Source organism: Nicotiana attenuata, chromosome 8 (genome assembly GCF_001879085.1).
Source record: "Nicotiana attenuata strain UT chromosome 8, NIATTr2, whole genome shotgun sequence".
In the NCBI taxonomy this organism is placed as follows: Eukaryota; Viridiplantae; Streptophyta; class Magnoliopsida; order Solanales; family Solanaceae; genus Nicotiana; species Nicotiana attenuata.
In genome coordinates this window covers 28,235,269-28,243,658 of record NC_031996.1, presented here as the reverse complement: position 1 = coordinate 28,243,658, position 8,390 = coordinate 28,235,269, and the positions used below count along the sequence as shown (strand labels likewise).

At 40.2% G+C, this 8,390-nt stretch overlaps 1 long non-coding RNA gene across 1 annotated transcript; it reads left to right on the top strand.

Moving 5' to 3' along the window:
- Positions 4,660-8,167, top strand: LOC109231130. The gene is made up of 2 exons (XR_002068761.1): positions 4,660-5,059; positions 7,822-8,167. It is a non-coding gene; the product is annotated as an uncharacterized LOC109231130 (long non-coding RNA).

Genomic DNA, 8,390 nt, shown 5'->3' with positions numbered 1-8,390 from the left:
ACCACCGGTTCCGGCATGTCAATCACGTGTTCCCTAGACGGGTTCACCTCTTCTTACGTCTCCTCCACACTTTCATCCATATCAATTCTCACTTCTTCATTAGCTTGAACCACATTGCTTGGGATTTCATCCTCTTGAACTACAACATCTTCATCCACAATCCTTCTTTGATGTGAGGTGGTTGCATCTCTACCGTTTCCACTTCTAGTAGTCACGACCATAGCATATCCCGTATTATTCCCACCCTTTGAGTTTACCACCGTATCACTAGGTAGTGCTCCCTTAGGATGACTGTTCAAAGATTGTGAGATTTGGCCTAATTGAACCTCTAAATTCCGAATAGAAGTGTTGTGCGAGGCTATTTGAGCATCGGAGTCGGCATTCTTCTCCATCATCTGCTTAAACATGTTTTCAATTCTACCCATCTCATTGAAAGAAGAGCTCGGGCCTTGAGAAGGATAGGGAGGTGAATTGCTTGGTTGTTGGAACATCGGAGGCCTTTGAAAATTCGGCCCCGATTATTGTTGTTGTTCCACCCTCCTTGATTATTGCCTCCCCAGTTGCCTTGATTGTTTCCCCAATTGCCTTGATTACCCCAATTGCCTTGATTTCCTTGATTGTTCCAATTGCTTTGATTAGAATACCACCACTCCAATTGCCTTGGTGATTTTGGTTGTTCCAATTACCTTGGTGATTTTGGTTGTTCCAATTACCTTGGTTCCCTTGTGACCTCCGTTGTTATTGATTTGCCCTTGAGCATTATTTTTTTGACCTTGATAATTATTGACATATTGAACTTCTTCATCTTGCTCATTGAATGAATCACCTTGATCATAACCACTATCATCTTGCATAAATTGCTCCGGATTGTTTTGTATTTTTTGACCTTGTTGCCGTCTTTTGTTTATCATCATATTCACACCTTCCATTGCATGCACTTGTTTCGGCCCTTGAACTTGTTGAAGCTGAGCCTTAGCCAATTGGTTCATGGTAGTTGTTAACTCGGCTATAGCTTGCCCGTGGTCATGTAGCTCCTTGTGTAGGTGAATAACATTAAGGTCACCTTGTGGCACATTGGATCTACTTTGCCACGCCAAAGAGGTATCCGCCATCTCATCAAGAATTTCACAAGCTTCGGCATATGGCGTGTTCATGAAGTTACCCCCGGCAAGTTGGTTAACCACACATTGATTAGTTGTGTTGACCCCCCTATAGAAGGTCTGTCGGATCATGGCTTCAGTCATATCATTGTTCGGTCACTCTTTAACCATGGTACGATATCTTTCCCAAATCTCGTGAAATGGCTCACTGGGTTCTTGCTTGAAGGCAAGAATCTCATCCCGAAGCGTTACCATATGTCCCGGAGAGAAGAATTTGGAAATGAAATTTTCTGCCAACTCATCCCAAGTAGTGATGGAATGGTTGGGCAACCTTTCTATCCAGTCCAATGCTTTTCCCCGCAGAGAAAAGGGAAATAGCCTCAACCTCAGTGCGTCCTCAGAAACATTTGTTTGCTTTCTCCCCCAACAAGTATCGACAAACCCCTTGAGATTCTTGTAGGCATTTTGATTTGGAGCCCCAGTGAAGAAACCCTGTTGTTTAAGTAGTGTAAGCATCACGTTGGTGATTGGAAGTTGCCCGCCCTAATGTGGGGCGGGACTATAGCAGTTGCATAACCCCTGTTTGGAAATTGTCGGTGGGCTGCCGCTCTTGGTGGAGGTGGGGGGAGGTACGGGCACATTATCGTGAGGCGGGCGGCCTCGTCTATTAGCTTGAGGTACAATAGGAACCTCTTCCATGGCATCATCGTCCACGTCCTCCCCCAAGTGCACATTTTCGATGGGCTCGTTGTTGAGAACCATTTTCGTACCTAGAATCAATTCAAACACAAATTAGTAACTCGGAAGGAAAGAAAGACAAAACACACAAAAACCTAGATATATAGCTAAATCCGTTTAACTCCCTGGCAACGGTGCCGAAAATTGATCTCCGCCAAATCCACACCATAATTAAGTAGCGAGGCGGTCGATGCAATAATAACCCAACAAAGGTCGGGATCGAATCCACAGGGGGTTAGAATATGGGATTAGGTGTATATCTAAGTTGATTGCAAGTTTTGGCTTAAATTATAATTCCACAATGCTGATTGGTGTATTACTTCTACATTACTCTATTGATTGCAAAGATAAAACTAAAGAACAATAATTTTGGTTTTGAGTTGTTTTCAATTGATAAAGTGATCTAGGGTCATGACTTCCACCTAGGTGGCTACCTAACGGGTTGTAAACTATAGGACAAGTTTGATTTACCGGGTTCGTGGTGTAGCAAACACACGCAATTGCTCACTCTATACCTCTCGGTAGTTTGAGTGATTTTGCCCGATTTGGCTTTCTCAAGCCCAAATGGGTATTTGCACAAATCAAGTGATATATGCTCAAAGTCGGGTCTTACTATCTCTATATTTGACCCATTAATTGGGGCTATCAATTTCTTGAATTCACCCAAATTCCTTGCTAGCCAAGTTTTTCTAAACCTAGTCTCCCTTTCTCAAGCAAAGACTAGGTCAAAAAGGCATGAATCAATGTTTGCAACCATTAATTCTATCATTTAAGCATAAACAAGGCTAGATATCACTAACCTAATCACAAACAAGCCCTAAAATTAAATATCCATTAAGTACCCACACTAGGGTTGGGTCACAACTCTAGCTAAAGATTTAGCTACTCATAGAAACTGAAGAAATACAAGAGGAAATTAAGGTAGAATGCATAATCATAGATTAAACAAAGAAAAAGTACTAATGTTAAGAAGTCAAGCTAATACAAATTTACTCAAAGAAGTAAAGAAAAACGTTCAGGTGCACCTTTGCAAACTAAACTTAACCAAAAAAAAATTGTATTTATACTAAGCTGAAAGTATCTAACAAAAATGCCCCTACGGAGGTTACGGCCGCATAATTCTGGTGCGGACCGCAAAATGGGCTTCTGCGGCCGCACAATTCTAGTGCGGTCTGCAGTCTTGGGAAATTGGGCTTGAACTCTTCAGGCTTTGCGGTCCCCATAAAAGTAGGCGCGGCCACACTAAGGATTATGCGGCCACACAAAAGTGATGCGGTCTGCACTCCTTCCTTTTCCAACTCTCTGAACCTTCAGTCCTGCAGTCCGCATAAAAGTGGATGCGACCGCACTTGATCTCTTGCGGCCGCACAATTCCAGTGCGGTCCGCACTCCATGAGCTGTCCAAAACATACTCTCTGAATCTTCTTGTGCAGCCGCACTAGAATTGTGCAGTCGGCACTGCTATCTCATTAGCCCTGTTTTAGTTCTTGTTCACTTTAGACTCCTTTATGAGTTGATTTTTGGGTTTTTTGGCTCGTCTCCCAATTCCTGCAAGTAAGAACATTTTGTTAGCTTACGAGAATAAGCGGTCAAAATCCCTACTTATCAGCCATCCCCGTCTTTGGTTCCACGTGTCCTTTCTTTAGATGACCACGTGTCATATCATATTTTATCCTATACAAATTTTGGGATCATTTTCTGCTATCGCTCGTACCAAACGCGCCCTTAGTGCTCACTAGAGTACATTAAGATTTCCATTGTATGAACACCGATCGAAATTAACCTCCATTCACGCCTCTACTCCATTAATATTTTCATCACACGTCAAAGGGCAACTTGTTATGAGCAAATGAAATAAGCATCTGGCTATTAGTTACTTACAGGGGAAGATGACCAGGAACGAAGCTAAACTATTTGGTTGGGCTCGGAAAAGCTTAGTAACTTTTGATTAAACTCTATATTTATATTAAAAAATTTATTAAATATATATAAATATTTAACTGCAAACCGAGTAATTGAAACGAACTATATAAGTTCATGACAAATTCATAATCTATAAACTTTCAATCTTTGCTCCGCCTCTATAACGACTGCCAATAATAACGTCGTCTAGGGACTCAATTTGATGACATAAAAGAGGGCTCTCCCTAGTTAAAAGAATGATGTAAAAAGAGTTGAAGGAGCGAATGAGATATATTTAAATATAACAATAGCTTATGTGAGCACGTAATTTTTGCCCGGCGTGTAAAATCGCTCCTAAACAAATAGTCTTAATAACTCTTCAAAATTTTAGGAATTTTTAGTTTTATGCGTTTGACATTTATTTTCATTTTTAGCATAGTAGCATTTCAAATCACGAAAATAATCAAAAAGATTTTCTCTTTTGCTCTTTGCATTCCTAGAATTTTTACTCACATTGTTAACACTTAGTTTGCATTATTAAAATACAAAAAATGTTAGAATTTGTTTTGCCTTATTTTGCATTATTTAGTTTTAATTAATGAGTTAATTAGTTAAATATTTGTTCAATTAGAAAATCGGTTTTAGGCAAATTTTGCAAAATTTTCAGTTCGAATTAGGTGGGTTACTTTGGATTTTTAAACAAGGAAGAAATTGGTTGCCTTTTTAAGGAATTGGGCCAAAGACGCGGCCCAAATGCTTACACCCCATCCGCACAAGCCCAAAATTCTCGATCAAATCCGGTTCCCCCTCCTTAACCAAACGACCACGTTTTGACCTCCCAGATCCCAATTGTTGATCTTCTTTCATCCAACGGCTCGCAACAGGCCTTCCCTTTCCCTTAAAACTGTCTCAAAGACCCCCCAAACACTAGAGACCCCTCACAGACTCGTCTCTATCACCTTTCTCTCACCCTAGCCGTCCACCACCGCCAGAAATCGCCCACGGCGATGGCACCCTCTAAATAACCCCAAATCTCACCCTACAATCCCCGTCTTTTCCCCATCCCATATCTCCTCTCAATTTCCTTCAAAATACCATAGATTTTCCTAATTTTCCAATATGAGAAATTTCAAAACCTAATTTTATTTCTCTTCAATTTCTTTAATGATTCTTAATCGTTTTGACTTGAAACTGACATTGGTTAATTGCTCTTGTCAAGAGAAACCAATTAATTTATGTTTTATCTCATTTCGGAACCATCGAAATCCGGCCAAACCTCGCTGAAAATCGCTTCAATTGCTTCGTCTTTCTTTCAATAGGTATACCCTTGTCTCATTCTATCGTATTTTTATTTTTTGTTGTTGTTAGTGTTGGTTAAAAACAGTTTGTAGTCATTACGGCATTTAATCAAGAATGTTTCTATTTGATTAATTTACTTTTAAGCAGAATAGTGTAGTTCATAATTAATTTTTTGCTTTGCATCCATGGCTTGTTAGTTACTTGGTTATATGCTTAGAGTAAATAATTAAGTTGCATGATTAAGCAGTTCAATTACAAGATAATTATTCTAATTGCATAAATTTAAGTTAATTGGTCCATATTTAATTGGGAATTGAAGCAGGTTACTGATTCAGTTTTTGCATATTGTTTGTTTGAGTCTGTCTACTCTTTTGGTGTGGTTCATTTGTAATTAACAGAAGTTTAAGGGGGTCAAAGGAATATGAAAATTAGGGACCTTAAGTGGTTATGTAGGGAGTTTCTAGAAGGGATTAAAATGCAATAAAATAATTGAATTAGGTCAAATTTGAGGTAAAAGGGGTAATTTCAGAAGTTAAAGGGGGCTAGAAAAGTGAGAAGGAATATATGAATGGACAGTTGTCCAATTGTGTAACGACCCGACCGGTCGTTTGCCTTTTTAGAATCCCGTTCTCCCAAATAACACTCTCCATGCTTGCTTTAACTAATTTACAACCTGCAGGGATGGTTGGTTCGGGATTTGGAAGAGTTTGGATTGAAATATGCACAATTGACTCTTTTGGATTTTCTTAAAAGGCTAAGTTTGACTTTGGTCAATATTTTGAGCAAACGGGTCCAAATTCGTGTTTTGACGGTTCCGGAGGGTCCTTAGGAAAATATAATACCTGGGTGTATGCCCGGAATCGAATTCCGAGGTCCCTAGCCCGAGTAATGAAATTTTATTTGAAATTGTTAAACTGAAATTCTATGGATTTAAAGAAACTAATTAATGATTGATCACGTTGGTATTGGGCTCGTATGTTGGTTCCGAAGCCCAGTACAGGTCCAATATAATATTTAAGACTTGCCCGCAAAATTTGGTCTCAATCCGGGTAGTTTAAGGGCGTTATGGCCCGTTAGAGAAAAATTAAGAACTTGAAGTTCATAAGTTTGATTCAATTGGTTTTAGAAGGTGCTTCTTAGATTTAGCATTGTTTCGGGCGTTCCGAAGGTTCAAGTAGGTCTGTTTCATGATTTCAGACTTGTCGGTATGTTCGAGCGGGGCCCGGGAACCCAATCGTCAATCGGATGAGGTTCGAGTGAAGTGGAAAATTTTTAGAAGTGCTGAAGCTGCTGCTTCTGTCATAACCGCACCTGCGGTTGGTGGACCGCAGGTGTGAAACCGCAGATGCGGTCCATCTATCGCAGATGCGGCCCAGAGCTGGCCAGGCCAAACCGCAGAAGCGGCTCCCTAGCCGCAGAAGCGGCTACGCAGATGCGACTTCAAGACCTCAGAAGCGGTCCCAGCCCTTTTAGCCAATTTCGCAGGTGCGATCCGTTCTCGCAGATGCGGTCCCCTGACCGCAGAAGCGAAAACCGCTGGGGCAGTGAGCTTCATTTAATTCGAGCTCCAGCCATTTTTGACCATTTGGCACACGGGTATTGAGCGATTTTGGAGCTCTGAGAAGGGATTTTCACATAGCATCGTGAGGTAAGTTCATCCCCCTTATTTCTAAGTTTAACACTCGAGTTTTGGGTAGATTAACACCTAAAGATTTGAAGAAATCAAGGGGTTAGAGCTAGACCTAGGGTTTTAATAAAACTTAGATTTTACCACAAAATTTGTTATGAAATGAACTAGAAAAAATGTATTAATGATCCTTAGGTTATAGAGAACAACTTCCTTCGAAAATTTTTGGAATCCGGGCACGTGGGCCCGGGGTCGGGTTTTAAGAAACTTGTGGTAAGGGTTGGGAAATTGCTTAAATAGCTAGAATACAATCTTGTGAACTTATATTGATTAGTTCCTACCTCATTTAACTAGTTTTGGATCGTTCGGCTCCGAATTGAGAGTTTGGGCTCGTTGTTGGCATTGGAAGTGCACTTTGGAGCGAGGTGAGTCTCCTTTTTAACCCTGTAAGAGGGAATTGTCCCCATAGGCATAATAATTGAGTAGTTTGCTACTAAATGTGGGGGCTACGTACGCACTAGGTGGCGAGAGGCCGTGCGTAGCTACTACTATGTTAATTATCCGGGTAGACTAGGACTCATATCATGCTTTATTGGCGATTGTCTCTATATTTTTTCCTGCTAATGTGACCACTTAGGATATGCTAGAGTCAGGGAAAGGAAAAATAAGCGAGTGTATATGCTTGTAGATACTTGTAGGAATTTATTTGGAAATAAATGCACACTCATGTGCTTTCTTGATATAAATTGATATTTGTGGATCGGGCCGATCGCCTCGGTAGAAATAGATGCATCTATGGTTCGCGCCATTCGACCCTCTAGCAGTGCACAGTTTATTTTCTGTTGGATCGGGCCGTCGACCTCGGCATAATGTGCGCATGATACTTATGTGAAACTTCATCTATGACTTGTCCTATTAAATAATTGAAATGTGATTGGTTGACTGGAAAGCTGTTTAGAACTTGACTTATTATCTTTTGCTATACACAGTTGATTTTCTGTGACTCCCATGCTTAGCATAAAAATTTATTATATTATTTGACCCTAGTGGTATCAAGTCGACCTCTCGTCTCTACTTCTTCGAGATTAGATGGGATACTCATTGGGTACATTTTGTTTATATACTCATACTACGCTTCTGTACTTAATTGTACAGGATCTAAGGCAGGTACATCTGGCTATCAGTTTGGTGCGCACCCCTGATTCATAGCTTGAGACTTCCACGGTGATCTGCCCCTTCCTGAGACGTTCAACAACTTGATGGAGTCTTTTCTTTACATTTGCTGTCTATTCTATCTCAGATAGTAGGATAGTTTTGTTATTTTGTACATTCTACTAGTTGCCCATTACTTGTGACACCAGGTCTTGGCACACACGTTAGCAGACTATCATTTTGGAGTTGTATAACTATTTTGGCATATTATTGTTCATTTCTGATTTGACTTGAGCTTTATGAATTTCTATACTTACCTTGGGTAAAAATAAAATTGAGAACTAAATTATATTTTTTGGGTTGGCTTGCCCGATAATGGTGTTGGGCGCCATCATGATCTATTTACGGAAATGGGTCGTGGCAAATTGAGTTTTAAAAAGATGTTTTTTTCCTATTTTTTGGGGACTGACAGATTCCCAAAAATAGCTCTCATTTTTTTCTGCATAAAAACTCATTTACACTCTTAGTTTTTAGGCATCTTTCATCTTGGAATTCTTCAGAAAAACACCCTA